Source organism: Prionailurus viverrinus, chromosome B4 (genome assembly GCF_022837055.1).
Source record: "Prionailurus viverrinus isolate Anna chromosome B4, UM_Priviv_1.0, whole genome shotgun sequence".
Taxonomy (NCBI): Eukaryota; Metazoa; Chordata; class Mammalia; order Carnivora; family Felidae; genus Prionailurus; species Prionailurus viverrinus.
The window spans coordinates 85130263-85151942 of record NC_062567.1 but is presented as its reverse complement, the minus strand read 5'-3'; the positions used below and the strand labels follow the sequence as shown (position 1 = coordinate 85151942).

The window sequence follows — 21680 nt, the reverse complement described above, 5'->3', positions numbered from 1 at the left end:
CAAAACTGCTTGAGTGTTTCCAAGCATGAGGTCCAGAAATTTGACTTTAGGATAATGTAAATGATCTGAAAAGTCTAGAAGATGGATAAGAATTCCTGCATGATCTCCCCTTTCCCATTCTTAATGTCTACCCTAACTCATTTGGTGGGAATATAATAAAGATGAATGCAGTTATGCTCATAAGAAGTACTAAGCCCTTCCAAATTAACGTAGTGTATACTGGAATTATGATGTGTGTGTATCAGCATTATGATTGCTTATTTTCTTCATAATACTATGTTGCATTATCATGGCATCCTTGATTTGAGAGTCTTCAGACTTTGAAGCTTCCAGTTACTGCTATTTCTTATATTATTTGACTTTCTTTATGAAGGTTAAAAAAAAAGTTTCCCTACCCATGAGTACCATCAAAGGGTCACATTTCCCCCCTCCCCGCCAACCCCTAAAAGACAACAAAGTAATTTTCCAAGGGGACGCAGCATGATATAGGAATATTGGAGTCATGAATAGGAGTTAAAACCTCACTTCAACCTCTAGCTCCAAAGTACTCAACTTTTCATTTAATCATAAAATTAGGAATAATAATACCTATCTTAAAGGATTTTTATGAAGATTAAATGGAACATTTTTATTGCCTGGGACATAATAGCTAATCAGTAAACACTAATGTTTACCAGTGACAGGATGAATTGTGTAGTATATAAATTATATCTCAATAAAGCTGTTGAAAAAAATTTCACAGACTTTGAAATCAAAACCATGCTATCATTGTATAAACATAGCTTCCATTGATTATTATTTTTATTATTTATTTATTTTTGAGAGACAGAGACAGCATGAACGGTATTTTATAAACATAGCATAATTGAGAAGTGATGCCTCATGCACACTATTCAGTTTTCTTTCAAAGAAAATGCATATCTGAAATATTGAAGCCTATAACCATGCAGCAAAGTAAAATAATCTTTCCATTTGCACCATGTTCAAGGCAATGAGTTAACTGGAACATACATATGTAAGTTAAATGTTAATTTGAATTATACATCAGATTTATGAGGTCATTTTGTAGCCCTAATTAGTTGCCTTTGGAGGCAGGAAAGAAGTAACAATTACAGTATTTTATTTAATAAGCACTTATAGAGTTCCAAGACCAGTTCTAAGCACTTTAAAATATTAACTCATTCCTCATAGCAACCCTGTGACATATGTATTATTATTATTATTTCCATTCTGTAGAGAAGGATTTGAGGCAATTGACAGAACTAAAATTTGAAACCAGTCTAGCTCCAAAATTTAGAAGTTTTGGGTAAGTTTTAATTTTTCTACCAATCTTTACAATCTCTCCCCCCCCACCCCGCTTTTTATTGAGAAACAACTGACTTGTATCACTGTGTAAGTTTAAGGAGTATAGCATGATGGTTGACTTACACGTATTGTGAAATGATGATCTTAATTATAGCAGTCAACTTTCTAACACCTCAGTTTACTAATTTATGGAAATTCTGCTTGTTTTACTTATGCTTCTATTTTAAATTATGAAGAGAAATAAGATATTATTCATAAACATTGAATTGGTTAAAGTCCACTTCCTTTCTGAATGAGTAGTAATTGATGAGAAATGTAACTTTCTCTTGAATCATACAGATAAATGAATATAAGCCAGGACTTACATTGCTTATTTGGAATCAGTGACTTGATGTTTCCCTTAGTCAACTTTGTAAGAGTGTACTATTTGCTTGGTGATTATCATCACATCTTCAGACTCTCTGCACTTTTCTTGTCCACTAAAACCTTAACCTAGGGCTTTGAGAAGGGGAGAGGAGTATGCTGAGAACTTAAGAAATGAGGCTTGATACGAACCAAGTGTACCTTACATAAAGGCAGAGTAGGCTTTGAAATTAGAGATACTGTAGGAAAGGTTCCTTGATCTTCTGAATAATTCCCCTCTCTACTCACTGATGTTTATATGATCCCTTTCGGAGAGTTTCTTATACACGCCAATTAAGAGATAGGACTTCAAATGTAAACCTTTGGGAGAGAGTGAGGTTTAAACCTGAGGTTTCAAGTGAGAACCAGTTTTCAGCCTGGGATGCACCAGATAGAGAAGAAAAAACACTGTTTTTAAATAAAGTGGAATGGAAGAAAATACTGAGAAGTCCAAGACAAGTTTTGCCTACTTCACAGTATTGTTTGGTGCTGGCTACATGAGCCTAAGGAAGAATCTTCCAAAATGAGCACATCCCTGAAGAGAACAGTGATTGATACCTTGCTGTCTTTATTTCTCAAGTCTTACTATCTTTAGTCTTCAATAAGCAGTGTTTCACTTTTTCTTTCTACCTTGTTCTTCCTCTACAGTTATTTCCTCTGATAACTCCCTTTCCCTCCAATGTTATTCACTACTCTAAACCCTTCATTCTTTTCTCTTTTGTAATTTTATAGTTCCCTTCTCCCTTTACTGGCTCTCTAAATAGCTAAAAGGCAGTGGAAAGGCGGGGGAGTGCAAACACCAAAACAGCATGTAGTAAAGTGCTTAATCTGTTAATGATGTTGTGAAACTTGAGATATGAGTAAAAATTGTTAAGTGCCATTATAGTTTTTAAAACTTAAAAAAAAAGAGTCTCCTTATTTCAGACAAACGTTAGATCCTGATAAAGAGAAAGAAAGTAATGAAATGAATACACCGTCTTGTACAAAGGGCTAGTATACATGAATTTTGAGTTTGGCTCAGTGCCACTAATTAGCTGGGTAACCCTGGTCAAGTCATTTAATCTCTTTAGACATTAGTTTTCTCATTATAAAATAAGGTGATTAGACTGTTCCAGGACTAAAACTCAAATGCTTTCAAGGGTTAGACTATGTAACTATAAATGGGTGAAGCAAATCTGTTGTAAGATGGTACGAAGTTGTGGGAATTCTAATGAACTGTCTGCTCCAATGAAAGTTATTTAAATTAAAAAAATTAGAAAAAACAAAATTATATCTCCTACCCTAAAAGATCTGGAAAGTCACATTTTAACATCAGCATGAAGTTTAGGAATTTGATTATCTGAGTTGCTGCTTGATATTCTCTTTTTGGAAGCACACACAAAATGCTCTGAAAGCTGACACTACCCTGAAGGTTGATGTCAGTCTACTCCATAGTAGATACTCACTGAATGGTAATAGAACTAAACTGAATGAAATCAATAAACAAATCAGATAGTCTAATCAGTCTAGAATTCTATCATCTAGAATTCTATCTAGAATTCTATCATCTAGAATTCTATCTAGAAGTCTATCATCAACAACAAAAAATCCTTAATACACATAGTACATTCTATGGTTTGTAGGAATTTTTAAATGAAATGTACTTGCATGGTGGGAAACTATTCCAAGAAAGAATTGGGTTATCCTATCCAAGTAAGAGTGATATAGATCGAATCAAGGTTGCTAGTAGGGATAATCTGCCTGTTTTATACTTTGTTATTTATATTTACTGACAGATTTCAAGGTTGATAAAGAACCACTTCATGAAAAAAAAAAAAGAAACATTAAACAGCCTCTGAGTCCTTTCCCCAACTTCATAATAATGAATGAACTTTAGAAAGCAAAATTATTTTAGACATGCTGATTTTTTTGTCTTAAAAGACAAGTTAAATCACAACAAAATATTGATCTTTATATACTTGATTGTTTTTACTTTATATCAGTTTTGTGCAAGAGTTTAAAAATGTTTTCTTTTATGCTTATGGATTTTGGAAGTCTACACATCCAAAGTGAAGGAGATAGCTGTGTAATGATCTACTGATTCTGTAACTATATAGATTCCAGAGAGATTAACTTTGTTTTCTCCCATGAGAGGACTGAATTATTCAGATTTTCTATTTGGTCAATCCTTCTCTTCATTTTGGCTTAGATAGCAAAAATATTTAAACTGCTTACAAAGAGTCTTAGAACAATATAATGGCAGGTCTTAAAGAATGCATCTATGTTCCAGGAGTGATGTAAACATTAAATGAGGCATTTTTCATGATGTTGTCTTCCAGGTATCTCTAAGCAATAGGGCACTACAGACCCTATTAAGGGTCTGTTAGAAGACCTCAATGAGGAAGATAAAACAAGTCTAGTGATTTTATAAAATATTTACCATTGCTTTTTGTTGCTAGCCAGTATACTTCTGTCTAGGCCCTTTCGAACTATGTCAGTTATGGATTTCTAAAATTATTAGTGGCTGAATGCAACTATATAATATGTTTGACATGATTTCTATAGTATGGAGGAAAGGAAAACTTTTCCTTTTCATGAGATGTGTAGGAAATAGTAATACACCTCCATACACATTTTAACTTAACGTTTATGGAAATGTTTATAGAATAGAGTGGAAAGATTATACATTTTGGAATTGGAAAGACCTATATGTGAATGGCCCACTCTGCCACTTGCTAGTTCTGTAACACTGAAAACTTTAGTTTCCTCATCTGTAAAATGGGAATAATAGACTTATTTCATAGGATTCAGTAAAATGGTAATGAAATCACAAATGTGAAACTTTAAAAAATTTTTTAATGTTTATTTTATTATTTTTGAGCGAGAGAGAGACAGAGTGTGAGTTGGGGAGGGACAAAGAGCGAGAGGGAGACACAGAATCTGAAATAGGATTCAGGCTCTGAGCTGTCAGTACAGAGCCTGACATGGCGCTTGAACTCGGTAACAGCGAGATCATGACCTGAGCCGAAGTCGGGTGCTTAACTGACTGAGCCACCCAGAAGCCCCTTGAATGTGAAACTCTTAATAGAGCTCAGTGTATAGTACCATTTACACATGAAATATTTGTCCCTCTTTGACTGGGACAGTTTGTCTAGTAAGACAAATGTCTAAACAAGTTCATTAAGATCACAAAGCTGCTATGCAATAATTAAAATGATTAGGCAGTTGTGTTAAAATTAATAGTACCCCGTATCAAAGAAACCTCATCACTAAAGGGGTAAGAAAGATAATATTAAAATTCCAGCTTTACTCACAGTCTTTTCTGTGAAGGTATTCTGAAGGATAAAACAATGTACTTGGAAGCAATATAACAGAAAAATATTACTATTGTTATGAAGTTCTCTAATTACAAAATAGGTACATAACATATCAAAGACATGTGTCACAGTCATCTTACCCACGGACTGACAACACCGAAGGCAGGATAACGGCTCCCCAAAGATGTCAGTGTCCTAATCCCAGAACCTGTGAGTATGTTACCTTACATGACACAAAGGACTTTGCAGATTTGATTTAGGTTAAGGACCTTGAGATGGGAAAATTATCTTCCATTATCCATTATCCATTAATATAATCCCAAGAATCTTTAAAAGTGGAGAAACTTTCCTGGCTGCGGTCAAAGGTAAATATGACAACAGAGAAATTGCTTTGAAGATAAAATAAAGGGGCCATGAGCTAAGGAATGTGAATGGCTTCTAGAAACGGATGAATTCTCTTCTAAACCCTCCAAAAAGGAACAGTGTTGCCAATGCCTTGATTTCAGTCCTGTGAGACCTGTATTGAACTTCTAACCTATAGAAATATATAAGATTATACATTTATATTATCTCAAATCACTAAGTTATGGTAATTTGTTATAGTAGTAATAGAAAACTAAAGTAGTAGAACAGCCTACCCTAAGGAAGTTGAGACAAAATCATTTTAGACCCAAAATGACCAATTTGTCTGTCTACTATAGCAGTACACAGATATGTCTTGGATAACAATTATAAGAAATTGGGCTCGATAAGATATATTATCCGAACTACTAGTTGACAAAAGTATGGAAGACATTTTTAGAGATGAACTCTAAAACTGATACAATACAGTGAGCACCTGGGTGGCTCACTCAGTTAAGTGGCCGATTTGATTTAGGCTCAGGTCATGATCTCGGGATTCACAAGATTGAGCACTGCGTTGGGCTCTGCCCTGACAGTGGGGAGCCTGGTTGGGATTCTCTCCTTCCTAGCTCTCTTCCCCTCCCCACCCCCTCAAAATAAATAAGCATTTAAAAATAATAATAAAACTGATACAATACATAAAATAATAGCCATACCAAAGTCGTCAGCAATTATGATATTATTTTAACTCTTCAGGTAATGTCACCAAATTCTTAACATCAAATTATAATAAATACCCATCAAAGGTGAGGACCTGGAGCTTATAAATGTGCGGATTACACTTCAACTGGCCAGATATCAGCCAAGGATAGAAAATAGTAGATCCTCAAACAGCTTCTAGACATGTTGCAGTGGAATAATTATTGACTATGCAAAAGAAATGCTATCCAGACTTACTAATAGAGACTGAATCAGTTCAGGGAAGCTAAAGCAGCTGTTAGCCAACTTCATGATTACAATCAGAGGAAATTGAGTCAAGCTGACTTATGAGAAATAGAGCTGTAAGTATATATAGAGCTAGATAGTACTTATGATTACTAGCCAAACTACAAATCAATACATATAGCCAAAAGTTTCTTTCCTTCCTCCCTTCTTTCCTTCCTTCCTTCTTTCCTCCCTCCCTCCTTTCCTTCCCCCTTCCTCCCTTACTTCCTTTCTCCTCTCTGTCCTTCAGTTGCTCCCTCTCTTTCTTTCTGCCTGTGTCCTCAGGCATTTATAAAACCTTATGTGGACAGTGGTTCCCTTGTAAGTACTTACTGAATGAAATGTCTTTGTGGGCAGGTTAAAACTAAGAGTAACCCTCAGCTCTACTGACTACTTAAAGCGGTTAATAGGAAATAGAAGTAGATCAAGGTAAGAAGACAAAAACCCTGCTTTTAGTAGGGCAAGGGCTGAGTGCTTTTAAGTAATGCCCTTTTGACTCTATATCCTGTAACTGCTTTTCAATGGCTCATGTAAATGGCATTGTACCGTGAGTTTTCAGCCTTTTCAGAGAAAAATGAATTTCAAACTTTTTTCTCTTGAAGTAAATTAAAGGAAATTAGAAAATTAAAACTTCAGAACTGTCAGCCTTCTAAAATAATTTCCCCCCAAATGCTCCTACTGTTAAAAAGGTTTGCATTTTCTAGCTTTCTATGTTCATGTTGTGCAAATTAATTCAGAAAACAATAAAATTTTATAAAGATGTGAACACTTTTTCCAAGTTTGGAAGAAGTTTAAAACTATGTTAAAGAGAATAAGTCAGTTTTTAAAAATGCAGAAAGATTCTTCAATGGGAAACTGTAGGAAGGAAATTTTTACCAATGTTGAGTCTATTACATATTTGCTATCATGACATCCAAGAAAATTTATGATAAAATCAATTGAGGAATTTTTTAAGATATTTCCTTAAAAGCTAGAGAAATAGTATTCTCTGATTAAGAATAGACTTGGGCACCCCAAATTAAATTCTAGTGCTCTTTGCCTCACAAAAGAGAACTCTTAAATTAGGAAGCAGTGTTATCTAGCAAGAGAATGCTACTCTTCATCTGAAGTTAAGAAAAGGATGATGGAACTCAGTTGGAATTTTCTCTTCCTTTTGGCTGCCTAGAGGTATCACTTATCCAATGGACTGTTAATGGCTGGAGGGTTAAAAAAGGAAATCATCTTAGCCTAAGGTAGTGTTTCTAAAAGTGGAATCTCTAGATAAGCTGTATCACAAAGAGTTGAGGTGCATTTTAATATGCGGATTATTCGGCTCAACTCCAGAGCTGAATCAGAATCTCTGGTAGATAAAGTTTAGAATTCTGCATTTTAACAAGTTCACTGGTGATTCTTGTGCCTTCTAAAGTTTGGGAAGCATTAGTCTAAGGAGATAAGTTGGCTTCTTCAATTAATTTTACCCAGATTCAGGCAATGGCCTGTGACAAGAGTGAAATTATGTCGTAGCTGCGAGGCTGGATTGTTCATTCTTGATAGAATGATCTCTTCCTAGCCCTCTAGGATTATTTAATCTCAGTAAATTAAATGAACAGCTCTAGTATAACTCACATACTGTAACTATTATCATTTCAAATAGGTTTTTTTTTCTTTTTTAAAATATATTTTCAATAAAGATGTTGGCTTATCTCAGTGGACTGATTTAATATTCAATAATTTCTTCTATTTGATGTCTCTGCATTAACCATGTATAGTCCCTATCAGTTAAAACACAATAAACTGTTAAGAATTGTGTATTCAGTTGGTGACAAATATTTTCAGTAAAAATGTAAAAGTAATTAGTTTTTATAGTAAAAGAGAAGTACTGTATAAAAAGACCTAACTTAAGATTTAGGCCATAAATAGTTAAATATAAACATAATACAAATATACTATACCACATAGATATTTATAATTAGAGATCATTTTTAGCAGAGGGAATGAAATACTTGTATAGTGAACCACACATTTTTCTCTATGACAATTTAAATGTGTAATAAGTTACAGATTCTGTACCAAAACCTTGGTAGCTTTACATTTTTAAGGATCGTAGTCTTTGTTACAGCATAAGGATTACCACAGTAGAAACTCTTATTATTAAAAGGTGATTTCATTCTGGAAGCACTGAAAGGAGACTTTTCTATAGTCTGCTGTCATCCCAAAACTTTAGATTCTTCTTGACCTAAGAATCATGTAGGGGATATGTAAAAATGACACATTCTTTAGTACTTTAGTACTTGATTTCTACAGAAAAAGAGTGCAACAAAAATGAAAAATGAGCAATTATTCTTTTTATTGCTAAACATTCTCCATTTTATATTGTGGCAGTGGATACCCCACTCCTATCCTACCCACCCTACCTCAAAATGAGCTTAAGTGATCTTTTCTTCCTGGGCCCATTTCTCTTCTCATGAGTACAGCATACTTAGGAGCAGTTTAGGGAACATGACTTCCCTAAAAAGTACTGAACGTTCCTATGTATTGGTTTTTGGAACTAACTCCTTCCTTTGGACTCTCCTATTTTAACAGGTAAGAAGGAACATAAAATGAGAACCAAAGGAGTCTTGAATAAAAAACCAGTTATTAGATAACACACAGAGACGATGACAATGTAAACATGGCTTTTAAAATAAGAATAATTAAATATAATTAAGTTTAGGAGCAAAACATCTAGAAAAATATTATTTAGAGATGTACTTTCCTTAATTGGAAACAGATGGAATTGAAGGATTTGTGTTAATTACAACAGATTTCTTATTTAGAAATTACTGCTGAATAATTTGGGGAATCTCCTTCCTTTATTAATGATATTTAAAACTGTAGTTGAGTGTTTCCCTGTTTAAAGTCAGGACTTTGGGGGCACCTGGGTGGCTCAGTGGCTTAAGCGTCTGACTTCACCACGATCTCACAGCTCACGAGTTCAAGCCCCACGTTGAGCTCTCTGTTCTTAGCGCAGATCAGCACTGTCCAGATCTTTTGTCCCCCCACCCCTCCCCTGCTTGTACTCTCTCTCTGTCTCTCTCAAAATAAATAAATCAACTTTAAAAAATTAAAAAAGAATAAAGTCAGTCCTTTGGATTTGTTACCCTGATGTCAAATTCATCCCTAGGAATCTATAATAAATATTGAGGCAAAAACTTGAGGTACATTAGTACCTCAAATAGTAAAATACAAACTTGGAAAGGACAAAGAAAATTCAAGATCAACTATTTGAGAATGAGAAGTAAATATTATTTAAACAATATTTAAAGTGGGCGATATACATGAAGGTCACTCAAAGGAACACTCTAAACAAGTGCGTGCCTCGAAATGACACATGGGGAGGAAACAATCTGTGAAAAGGTCAATTTGTACAGTTGGAACCAAATGATCTTAGAACTTAATGGACCTGTAGCAATCATCTGGTTTAATTTTTACCTTTTCAGTGAGAGAGGTTGTGACTTATCAAGATAATAAAGCTAGTGAATGTAGAGCCAGGACTAGCATCCAAATAACTGCTTACTTCAATCCCCTTACTGTAGTATCACAATAATTCAATAAATCACTGTGTTGGTGCTGGGGATTCTTAAATTTTTTTTTTCAAGTTCATTTATTTTTGAGAGACGGAGAGAACAGAGTGTGAGCAGGGGAGGGGCAGAGAGCAAGGGAAACAGAATCCAATGCAGGGCTTGAACTCACTGACCCTGAGATCATGACCTGAGCCGAAGTCAGACGCTCAACTGACTGAGCCACCCAGGCGCCGCTCCTTTGCTGGGCATTCCTAATATAATATGACTCGACACTAAATTGGAAACTTACCAACAATGCCAAAAGTCACAATACTCCCTATGTCAGAGATTGCTTACTGTCCCCTAGTATACACATATATATTCTGCTTTTCTTCCATAGCAATAGAAGTTTCAACTGAACACATGGCCACACAAAGAAACTATGGATTTTTTTTTCTTTAAAACACTGACACATAATTCCCATGCTATACATTGGGCCCATTTAAAGTACAATGCAATAGTTGTTAGTATATTCACAGAGTTGTACATCTAACACCAAATCAATTTTAAAATATTGTCATTACCTTCTGCCGAAACCCCATATCCTTTAGCTGTCACTTCAACTCCTCATCCTTCAGCCCTAAGCATCCACGAATCTATTTTCTGTGTTCATAGATTTGCTTATTCTGGACACTTCTCATAAAACCAAACAATATGTGTACCTTTGTGACTGGCCTCTTCGATTTAGCATAATGTTTTCAAGGTTTATCTGTTGTAGCATGTATTGGTAGTTCATTATTTTATTGCTGAATAATATTCCATTGTATGGATATACACATTAATTTATCCATTCATAGTTGATGGACAATTGGATTTCCTTTTTTGGACTACCATGAATAATGCTGCTATGAACATTCACATATAAGTATTTGTGTGAATGTACGTTTTCTTTTTTTTGGGGTAAGTACCTAAAAGTGGGATTGCTGGGTCAAATGGCCACTCAGCATTTAAAGAAAGTCAGACTGTTTTCCAAAGTGGCTGCATCATTTTACATTTGCTACTAGTAATCCAATTCTGCACATCCTCAGCAATACTTGTTATTATATGTCTTTTTTTGTTATTGACACCCTAGTGGGTGTGAGGTGTTATCTTACTCAGGTTTTGATTTCTATTTATTTATTTTTGAGAGAGAGAGAGAGAGAGAGAGAGAGAGAGAGAGAGAGAGAGAACACAAGCAAAGGAGGGGCAGAGAGAGGGAGAAGAGAATCCCAAGCAGGCTCCATGCTGTGAGGCAGAGCTCCATGTGGGGCTAGAACTCACGAACCTTGAGATCATGACTGGAGTCGAAATCAAGAGTTGGAGGCTTAACTGACTGAGCCACCCAGGTGCCCCTTGATTTCTATTTCTTTAATGGCTAATGATGTGGAGAATCTTTTCATTTGCTTATTGGTCATTTGTATATCGTCTTTGGAGAAATATCTATCCAGATCGATCCTTTGCCCATTTTTTAGTCAGGTAATTTGTCTTTTTACTATGGAGTTGTAAGTGTTCTTTAAATATTATACATACTAGACCTTTACTGGGTAGATAATTTCCCTCAAATTTCTCCCATCGGTTATCTTTTCACTTTTATTGTTGGTTCCTTTGAAGCAAAAGAGTTTTGATTTTTGTCATGTTAAGTTTTATCTGTTTTTTCTCTTTTTTTTCTTTTGTTTCTTATCCTTTTGGTGTTCTAAGAAATTGTTGCTTAATCCAATGTCCTAAAGACTTACACCTTTCTTTTATTCTTAGATTTTTATAGTTTGTGAACTTACATTTAGTCTCTGGATCCATTTTAAGTTACTTTTTGTATGTGGTATGAGGAAAGGGTCCAATTTAGTTCTTTGTTAAATTTTTAAAAAATTTACTTATTTATTTTTGAGAGAGAGAGAGCACGAGCAGGGGAGGGGCAGAGAGAGACCGAGACACAGAATCTGAAGCAGGATCCTGGCTCTGAGCTGTCAGCACAGAGCCCGACATGGGGCTTGAACCCATGAGCCGAGCCATGAGATCATGACCTGAGCTGAAGTCAGCCGCTTAACTGACTGAGCCGCCCAGGTGCCCCCCCAATTTAGTTCTTTTACATGTGAATATCTAATTGTCCTATCACCATTTGTTATAACTATTATTCTTTCCCCCTTTTAACTCTCTTGGAACCCTTTTTCTAACTGACCATAACTGTGAAGGCTCAATTCTATTCCATTCATCTCTATGTCTATCCTTATGGCAGTAACACATTGCCTTGATTAATATAGCTCTGTTAAAAAGTTGTGAAATTAAGAAGTGTGAGTCCACCAACTTTGTTCTTCTCTCTCAACATTGCTGTGGTTATTCTGAGTCCCTTGAAATTCCCTATGAGTAGTAGGATTCACTTTTCAATTCTTATAGAGCAGTCAGTTGGGATTTTGATAAATATTGCTTGGAATCTGCAGATCAATTTGGGGGTTATCATGTTAACTATATTGTCTTCCAATTTATGAACATGTGATCACATCATGGGCTTTAAGTCTCCCTTGCAAATACATGTGGTTATATTCTAAGTTGTGTTCAATGGGACATGAGCACAAGTGATGTGTGAAACTTCTCATATATGCTCTTTCAAGAAAGGGTCTTGTTTATCACTCCCCCCTTTCCTTTCTTCCTTTCTGCTGGCTGAAAATCAGAGACGTTAGTGGGAGCTAGAGTTACCACCTTTCCCCACATATTGGAAGCCATCTATTGAGGATGGCAGAGCAAAAAGATACAGAGTCTGGTACTCCATCATTAAGCCATTATATCAGCCTTGGACTGTCTATATCGACTTCTAGGTGAGAGAGAAATTTCTATCTTGCTTAAGATACTGTACTTTTGGGTCACTTTGTTACCATAGCTTAACCTTAAAGGAAAAGTCTTTGCTGTAAGAGGGTCTCATTTTCATGTTTTCTTATTTCAGTGCAAATAATATTTTTTAACAGCATAGTAAGTAGTTTATGATTTTCAAAATGCTTTCGTGTATATTCATCTGATTTTATTCCAACTGTAACTTTGTAAAGTGTAAAGATATTTTTGCCTTATGTATGAGGAAAATGGGGTGCAGAGAGGGTAAGTGTCCTCCTCTAATCATAAAGGCATTACATGCAGAGCAATAGAATCTACATTTTCTACTATTTCAGTGCATTTTCACCCCATATACTGATTTGCTTTTACATAACACCTATATTACATACAAAAAAGAAACATTTATTCATTCACTAGTTCAATCAACAAATATTTCTGAATACCTAATACTCACTTTGAGTCCCAAGTCAACCACATAGGACATGCTAGTATGCTCTTAGATAAAATTCCTCAGATACAGAATTCCAAAGTAATATTGAAGTAGATGAACATGGGGGTGGGGGTGGGTAAGTGACAAGCAAACCATGAAGCAGACTCTAAACTATAGGGAACAAACTGAGGGTTGCTGGAAAGGAGATGGGCAGAGGGGATGGGTTAAATGGGTGATGAGTATTAAGGAGGGCACTTGTGATGAGCAATGGGTGTTGTATGTGGGTAGTGAATCACTAAATTCTACTCCAGAAACTGATATTACACTATATGTTAGCTAACTGGAATTTAAATAAAAACTTGAAAGAAAACAAAGCAAAGCAAAAATAAGAGAAAATAAAATAATTAAAGCCAACCCCCCAGACCCCAAAGTAATATTTTTTTTCTCTTTTTTATTTTTAATGTTTATTCATTTTTTTATGAGATTTATTGACAAATTGGTTTCCATACAACACCCAGTGCTCATCCCAAAAGGTGCCCTCCTCAATACCCATCACCCACCCTCTCCTCCCTCCCACCCCCCATCAACCCTCAGTTTGTTCTCAGTTTTTAACAGTCTCTTATGCTTTGGCTCTCTCGCACTCTAACCTCTTTTTTTTTTTTTTTTCCCTTCCCCTCCCCCATGGGTTCCTGTTAAGTTTCTCAGGATCCACATAAGAGTGAAACCATATGGTATCTGTCTTTCTCTGTATGGCTTATTTCACTTAGCATCACACTCTCCAGTTCCATCCACGTTGCTACATAAGGCCATATTTCATTTTTTCTCATTGCCACGTAAAATTTCATTGTGTATATAAACCACAATTTCTTTATCCATTCATCAGTTGATGGACATTTAGGCTCTTTCCATAATTTGGCTATTGTTGAGAGTGCTGCTATGAACATTGGGGTACAAGTGGCCCTATGCATCAGTGCTCCTGTATCCCTTGGATAAATTCCTAGCAGTGCTATTGCTGGGTCATAGGGTGGGTCTATTTTTAATTTTCTGAGGAACCTCCACACTGCTTTCCAGAGCGGCTGTACCAATTTGCATTCCCACCAACAGTGCAAGAGGGTTCCCGTTTCTCCACATCCTCTCCAGCATCTATAGTCTCCTGAGTTGTTCATTTTGGCCACTCTGACTGGCGTGAGGTGATACCTGAGTGTGGTTTTGATTTGTATTTCCCTGATAAGGAGCGACGCTGAACATCTTTTCATGTGCCTGTTGGCCATCTGGATGTCTTCTTTAGAGAAGTGTCTATTCATGTTTTCTGCCCATTTCTTCACTGGGTTATTTGTTTTTCGGGTGTGGAGTTTGGTGAGCTCTTTATAGATTTTGGATACTAGCCCTTTGTCTGATATGTCATTTGCAAATATCTTTTCCCATTCCGTTGGTTGCCTTTTAGTTTTGTTGGTTGTTTCCTTTGCTGTGCAGAAGCTTTTTATCTTCATAAGGTCCCAGTAATTCACTTTTGCTTTTAATTCCCTTGCCTTTGGGGATGTGTCGAGTAAGAGATTGCTACGGCTGAGGTCAGAGAGGTCTTTTCCTGCTTTCTCCTGTAGGGTTTGGATGGTTTCCTGTCTCACATTTAGGTCCTTTATCCATTTTGAGTTTATTTTTGTGAATGGTGTGAGAAAGTGGTCTAGTTTCAACCTTCTGCATGTTGCTGTCCAGTTCTCCCAGCACCATTTGTTAAAGAGGCTGTCTTTTTTCCATTGGATGTTCTTTCCTGCTTTGTCAAAGATGAGTTGGCCATACGTTTATGGGTCTAGTTCTGGAGTTTCTATTCTATTCCACTGGTCTATGTGTCTGTTTTTGTGGCACAAAGTAATATTTTAAAAAAATATTAAAAAAAAAATTTTTTTTTTCAACGTTTATTTATTTTTGGGACAGAGAGAGAGCATGAACGGGGGAGGGGCAGAGAGAGAGGGAGACACAGAATCGGAAACAGGCTCCAGGCTCTGAGCCATCAGCCCAGAGCCTGACGCGGGGCTCGAACTCACAGACCGCGAGATCGTGACCTGGCTGAAGTCGGACGCTTAACCGACTGCGCCACCCAGGCGCCCCAAAAAAATATTTTTTAATGTTGATTTTATTTTTGAGAGAGAGTGTGTGTGTGAGAGAGAGAGAGAGAGAGAGAGAGAGGGAGAGAGAGCAAGAGCATGAGCGGGGAAGGGCAGAGAGAGGGAAAGATACAGAATCTGAAGTAGGCTCCAGGCTCTGAGCTGTCCACACAAAGCCTGATGTGGGGCTCGAACTCATGAACTGTGAGATCATAACCTGAGCCAAAGTCGGGTGCTTAACCACCTAAGCCTCCCAGGCACCCCAGACCCCCAAAGTAATATTAAAGTAATCTGCAGTATAATCTATTCTACAGTGATCTTAGTATTTGTTACCTCTGCAGTGTTAACGTTACTTTTCAATTAGACCACTTTAAGAGATGTTTATACTTGTAATTTATGCTTAGATCACCAGTTATCTGTTTGCAAGTAACTAAGTCAACTTTTTTTTTTTCAATCAGTCATTCTAGAGAAGCTCTATTATCTTCAAAACACTCATTTATAGAGTTAAAGCAATCTTTTAAATCACAGTGTGGGTGCAGTACCATAAGGCATAAAAGATCTGATGAAATAAACATGATTCTTTTACGAGAATTTGGGAATCTGGAAACTTGTCAACATGGTTTATCTAATCCCTCTTGAACCTATAGAAATGGTAGATATTATATCAAAAATTAATCAAGAATTAAAAAAATTCTCCAGGTATCATAGATAAAAACAAAAACAAGATTTAAAGAATAGTAGGTATAAACTCTCAGCAAACATTACTATGATACGTGTATGGGGAAAGAATACATTCAGAATGTAGAACGTGCTGAATAGAGGCTATTGATCCAAGGATGTTGAAACCCCTTGATATGGGAAAGAATCAAATGAACACTTCCCAGTAGAAACATTATTCTATTTTAGGTTTCATGGACTACCATAGAAAAGTATCATATACAGAAGATAACATAAAAATTTACAAGATGCACTAGAAAACAAACTACCATTTAAGTGTCAACATATGCACCAAAAAGAGAAAATTAAAAAACCATAAGTAATGGAAATATCTGTGTTAAAAATAAGTAAATTTCATATGGTCGTAAACATAAAAAATAGAAACTAAGGAAAGAACAGTAAAATGTGCAAAAACAAAAAGGCAAATTGAAAAATGAACCAGTTAGACCTTCTATGAATATATAAGATGGTTATTGAAATTAAAATCTAAATGGATAGGGATCTTAGTCACCTTGGGTTGCTATAACAAAATACCACAGACTGGGTGGCTTAAACAATGGAAATTTATTTCTTACAGTTCTGGAGGCTAGAAGTGTAAGATCGGGGTGTGGACATGATTGTGTTCTGGTGAGAGCCCTTTTTAGGTTTGCAGGTGACTGCCTTCTAGGCAGTGTGCTCACTTGGTGGAGATAGATCTCCTGTTTCCTCCTCTTTTTATAAGGGCATTCATCCCATCATGAGAGAGCCACCTTCATGACCTAATCTAACCCTAATTACTTCCTAAAGGCTTCACCTCTAAATACCATCACATTGGGGATTAGGGCTTCAACATTTGAATTTGGGGGGTGGGGCACAAACATTCAGTCCATAGCATTCTGCCATCGCTCCTTCCTAAATGTATATCCTTACATTGCAAAGTATATTCATTCCATCTGAATATCCCTTAAAGTCTCCATTCTTTCCACCACCAACTCTAAACTCCCAAGGCCAAAGTCTCATGTAGCTATTACCTAAGTCAGATATGGATGAGACTTGAAGTATGATTCATCCCAAGACAAAATTCCTCTCTAGCTGTGAACCTGTGAAACCAGACACGTTGTGTGCTTGCATCTAAAATACAACGGTATTTTAGACATAGGGTAGACAATTCTATTCCAAAAGGGAGAAATCGGGAGAGGAGGGGGTCCCAAGTAAGTCCGAAATCTAGCAAGGCAAATCCCATTTGACCTTAAAGTGGGAGAATAGTCTTCTTTCGTTTGGTGCTCTGCCTTCCAGATCCACTGGGCTGGCAGCTTCATCCCCATGGCTCGGTGGGAAGCTGCAGTCTACCTCACAGCTCGGCCAGTGACTGTGAATCCCCCACAGCTCCTGGCAGCTTCACCCCCATAGTTTGGATTAAGAGCTGTCTGGACTGCTGAATGTGAGTTGGCGACTCTCATGATCTCCGAATCAGCAGCAGGGTCATGCTTCCCTTGTCCTGAAGAATGTCACATATTTGTAGCCTAAGACTCAATGGTCTGGGTCCTCTAGGATCTAAGAAACCCAAAAGCCTTCCTTTATTTTGTCCTATCTCTGTTCCTTTCGGTTCAAACTGGCAACGCCCCTGCTGGGGTCATTGATTAGGTCCGTGGTTCACACCCATATTAATCTCTTAATTAAATGGCAAGTCAGCCACACCCTTAACATTCTTTTCCCAACACAGTTTCTCCTATTTGGTATGGACAGGCTGAAAATTTCCACAATATTTAAGATCTGGTCTCTTTTTTGCTCAACAGTTCTATTTTAATTAATTTCTTTTTTGAAATTTACTTTATGTATTCAGGGGGAACCTAGCTTTTCCTTCAGCATTTTGTTTAGAAAACTTCTCAGCTAAATATCCCCTCTCATCACTTGGAAGTTCTACCTTCCACAAAACACTACGACACAAACACAATTCAGCCAAATTCTTTGCCGCTTTTCTCCAGTTTCCTGTGATCTCATCAGATGGCTGGTACCATCCACATTTCTACTACCATTCCATTCAGGATTATTCATGTGTTTTCGAGGAAGACAGAGGCACTCTCTCTTCAGCTCTCTTCTTTTTCTTCCTGAGCTCTCACTAGAATCACCTTCATAGCAATACCAGATTTTTCTAGAATGTGCTTCAAAATTCTTCCAGCTTTTACCCATTACCCAGTTCTAAAACTACTTCCTCATTTTTGGGTATTTGTTGCAGCAGCACCCTACTTCTCAGTACCAAATTCTGTATTCTCCAGAGAAATATATATATATATATATATACATATACATATATACATATACATACATATATACATATACATACACATACAAATGTGTGTGTGTATATATATATATATATATATATATATATATATATATATATATATATTTATTTATTCATACAACTTATAGAAGCTGAGAAGTCTCACAATCTGCTGTCTGGAAGCTAGAGATCCAGGAAAGCCCCTGGTTTAATTTCTAGTCTAAGTCTGAAGACCTGAGACCTAGCAGAAGGTTCAGATGAGATCAGTCCCAGGCCAAAGACAGGGGAAGACAGATGTTTCTGTCCAAGCAGTCAGTCAGAGAGCCATTTTATGTCTCTTCCTCTTTTTATAGGGCCATTAATTCCATTATGAGGGCCCCACCCTCATAACCTAATTGAATCGTAACTACCTCCCAAAGGCCCACCTCCAAATACCATGGTATGGGGGATTAGGGTTTCAACATATGAATTGGGGTGAGGGTGGGGGTGCCCCTCACCCCCCCAACAAATATTCATAGTAACAGGTTAAGTTACCAATATGATGCAAACGAGGAAACAGTTCATAAATTCTTAATCCGAGAAAATTTCCCTGTATTAATTGGCTTCTGCTTTGTAACCAACCACCCACATACTGAGTGGCATACAACAAATATACTTTCATTTACTTCCCATACATTTACTACCATTAGGATTTGGCAAATCTAGTTTAGACTCAAGTGACCTTGGCTCTAAGCTGCAAGTTGAGCCCAAGTATATTGTACATTTCTGTCATCATAAGGACTTGCGGCTACCTGAGGCATGTTCTTCTGATGGGAAAAGCCGGAGGGCAAGAGAGAAAGTCCAGCCACACAAGCACATTGTAAGCCTTTGGTCCTGTTGTGTTCATTAATATCCCATTGGCCAGAGAATGTTATATGACTAAGCCATAAATCAAATAGTGGGAAAGTATACTCCTGCCTGGAAGAGAAGGGAAGGAATGACTATATGTTGGACAGAGTTTTAAATATACTTTACTACAGTCTGCCCTTTTAGTCACAAATATTCATTCACTAACCATATGTACTCAGTCATTTCAAAACACCCCAAAAATCTCATTCAAGCATGACATTAGGCTTAAAGTCTAGGATCACATGATTTATATAAGGTGTAGAGTGTCTCCTTGTGATTCAAAGGCCTGAATACTTAAAAGATAAGGTATCTGCTCTCACACATTCAATACATGATGGTAGAACAAAGGTAGGATAACTATAGTCAACAGTTATGTTTGACAAGAAGAAGAATGAGATACGTATGGGAGTCACTGGTCCACAGCAATTCTTAAATCTTGCTAGGCAACTATTTCCAAGTCCCTCCACCTTGGGGATGTGGAATATTCCTTGATGAAGTCTTACTTCTGTTTCTTGAAAAACACTTCCCATCTATGCTTCTTCAGGGCACTTTGCTCTGCTCCTCTGGTGAGGAGGGAGAATTTATCCTTTTCCATCACCCTCCTTAGCCACTTCTGAAGAGGGTTCTTCTTGGTGGCTAAGAGACTCGTGGTCTGTCCCCTGGGTGTAGAACACTGGTGCGCAAGGTTCTTTTTATATCTGAAGACTCTCAGTGACTTTTAGTCCAAGCCTGTGATACTTTCAGTTGTTAGGGATTTTCTATGTATTTGATGCTAGTCAATGCCACATGCCAAAAGCTACATCCACAATTCTTTTTGAGATATGATCACCTCACTTTATAGCCTTAATTACAGATACCTCCATCAACATTCTGTTAGGCCATATTCTTAATCTTTCTTAGTTCCCTTCCCCCCTCCCCCCACCCCAGCTGAAGAGATCTAGTAGGTAATATGTGTAGTAGACAGTCCACCTAAGCTCATACCTCTGGCTGCATGATGGCTACCTTATGACTGGTTTACAATAAAGAGGACAAGTTGAGGTTTTATTCAGAAATGGTTCAGCTCAGTATGTGGGTATAAGCCAAAAAATGATGGTGTCTGCACTATAGATCCATTCATGAGTGGACTTGAAAGCAAGTAGTGAGGGGAAGTTCTCCCAGTGAACAGAGCTTTGGATGGTACACTTGGTTATCCACTTTGCATGAAAAGACAAGTTTGGTCAGGGTCCTGAAAAGAGAAATATTGTTAGATTGAGCACTAGGAAATTTAAGGAAAAGTTATGTGGCTGGACCTAGAGGAGTGGGTAAAAGTGTCCAGATTTTAGTGTTACCTGTGAACACCAATCATAAAGGATACACCATTACAGGTATTGAACAGACTGAATGACACCAACAGTTGACATCAAATAGCCTCCATCCCCAGAGCCAGAGCAATGAGCACATGAATGCATAACCATAGTGTCTATACAACAGCACCAAAGAATGGGTTCCCTTTTACCAAGGCTGATCTAACCCTTACTGCTACCACATGTGTAACCTGCCAGGAACAGAGACCAATGGTGAGCCTGTGATATGGAATCAACCCCAGAAGAGAAACAAACGGTGGTAAGTTAAATACATTGGATCCTACCCTGGAAGAAGGCAGTGATTCATATTGATTGGAATTGACATTACAGGTATTATTTTCCTTTCCTGCCAACAGTGCCCCAACCATTTCTACCATCAAGGGACTTACAGAGGGTTTGATCTCATGACATAGGATCTTTCATAAAATATCAAACAAGGAGCTACCATGCCTAGGTCATGCTCACTTCCAGGGGACAATCAGTATGTAATGACTGGTTGATGTGGGATTATAAAGGCTTGACACCTTTGCCTCAGTTTGGAACAACTCTGAGGAGCCATCTAAATTCAGCGGATTGAAGACTTTTTGTAAATGTAGTAGAGCTCACCTTCTTTCTCTGCCCAGTCTTGCTTGCTTCCTTTTCTTTCAGAGGTGTTGATTCTGAGAACATTTTTGTGCAGGCTAATTTCCATGTCAAGCTTTGCTTTCATGGTACTCTGACCTGCAGTACCACCTTTATCTTTTCTGAGGTTTTACTAAAGGATGCTGCAGTTACAGCCTTGATTTTGCCTTTACCCAAGGGTCATGTGTTACTGGTAGCAACCTAGATTTGCCTTCTCTCTTAGGTTGGGATTTCATGATAAATAGTTTCATTTTCAACCCTACAAATTTCAGAATTTCTGGACTCTTAAATTCCTTCTCAATTCTGTTTGTAATCCAGGCAGTTCTTTTTGAGTTCACCTCTTATGTCTCATTTTTTCTTTTAAGTTTTTATTTAAATTCCAGTTAGTTAACATACAGTGTAATATTAGTTGCAGGTGTAGAATTTAGTGATTCAACACTTACATGCAACACCCGGTGTTCATCACAGCTTATCCTTTTTAAATGCAGTGTAACTAAGCAGCAGCTAGCTTTTTTTTTAATTAACATTCTGCTTTGAAATCACCTCACCCAACTTAATAAGTATATTAAGTACATACTCTGACTTTTGTGTTATCACAGGTAACAATTTC

The 21680-nt window shown here is 37.1% G+C and overlaps 1 protein-coding gene across 2 annotated transcripts in view; it reads left to right on the top strand.

Annotated features, from left to right (window-relative positions):
• The window catches only part of TAFA2 (TAFA chemokine like family member 2), a 549986-nt gene that overhangs the window by 351 nt on the left and 527955 nt on the right, over positions 1 to 21680 (top strand). For both annotated transcript variants that reach the window (XM_047865654.1, XM_047865653.1), the window contains exon 2: positions 1237 to 1306. The gene's annotated coding sequence lies outside the window, so the exon portion shown is untranslated. The remainder of the gene's footprint in view (positions 1 to 1236; positions 1307 to 21680) is intronic.